Genomic DNA, 648 nt, shown 5'->3' with positions numbered 1-648 from the left:
TGCCTCCATTCAATATGTGAATAACTCAAGCGACAACGAAGTAAATCAATCACAAGCACTCACTTCTCATGCCCTATCGTTCTTCCAAAATCGATATGAGAAAATGGTACTTGTAAAGAAACCTAACAACTACTATTTCGCTCCCTCACCAACTGGCTTCCCTGAATTCATATATCCTCTTCTTGAAATCCTTCTAAATCACCCTATATATTATGCTCTCATAGCAACTAAACCTACCCCAGAAACCTATATTACCCAATTTTTGCTCAGTTCCTATATTACTACCCTGGAGAATTCTGGATTAAGCATAGTAGGTTATGTTTCACACCCTACTGTCAAATCGCTTGTTCCAATGGAAATAAACGTAAATACCCTGCGCATAGCCCTGCATCTACCTTTCTTGGAAGATCTCAATTTGGATACCTTCGCTCCATCTCCTACAGACGCCGAATTGATCRAATTCCTTGAATTTCACTCCTACACAGCAAAGACAAAAATCGTAAAAAGGACTGAATTCAAAAGGAAGGGCCTTCCCCCAATGTGGAACACTCTGTTCTCCATAATTAATTGTTGTCTAACAGGGAAGGTCGGCAGCCATGACTAAGCTTCACATGCCATACTTTCCATTGTATATGGAATCTACTTCAA

This window comes from Cynara cardunculus (assembly GCF_001531365.2).
Source record: "Cynara cardunculus var. scolymus isolate 2C chromosome LG 4, CcrdV1, whole genome shotgun sequence".
NCBI lineage: Eukaryota > Viridiplantae > Streptophyta > Magnoliopsida > Asterales > Asteraceae > Cynara > Cynara cardunculus.
This window is presented reverse-complemented; position numbering follows the sequence as displayed.